Source organism: Leucopleurus acutus, assembly GCF_964270905.1.
Source record: "Leucopleurus acutus genome assembly, chromosome: 7".
Taxonomy (NCBI): Eukaryota; Metazoa; Chordata; class Mammalia; order Artiodactyla; family Delphinidae; genus Leucopleurus; species Leucopleurus acutus.
Genome location: NC_139150.1, coordinates 13,315,783 through 13,316,221, shown reverse-complemented (window position 1 = coordinate 13,316,221; position 439 = coordinate 13,315,783).

Sequence of the window (439 nt, the reverse complement as noted above, 5' to 3'; positions counted from 1 at the left end):
GTGGCATCCTCCCGGACCAGGCCACGAACCCGTGTCCCCCGCATCAGCAGGCTGACTCTCAACCACTGCGCCACCAGGGAAGCCCTATTTCTCTTTTTAAGTAGGGGGTATGCCAGTGTGATTAGCTGGGTGACAGTAAGAAGTGAGGTCCTGTCCTGTTTGGATTAAGGCAAAGGGAAATGAGCCCAGCCAAGGATTCAGTGATCTCAAACTCCCCAGGGAAACTGCAGGCAGGTGCACCAGAGGGAGCCAAGACATGAGAGACGGCAGATGGACCACGGCCTCTCCTCCGCCTCTGGCCCAGGAAAAGCACACAGAAGCCAAAGCGGCTAGTCCAGGACTGGAGGAACTGATGTGCCGCTTCTGAAAAACGAAATCCACATACACGAAATGCAGGCAGAACCAGACTCACCCAAAGAAAACTCTCACCCAAAGAAAA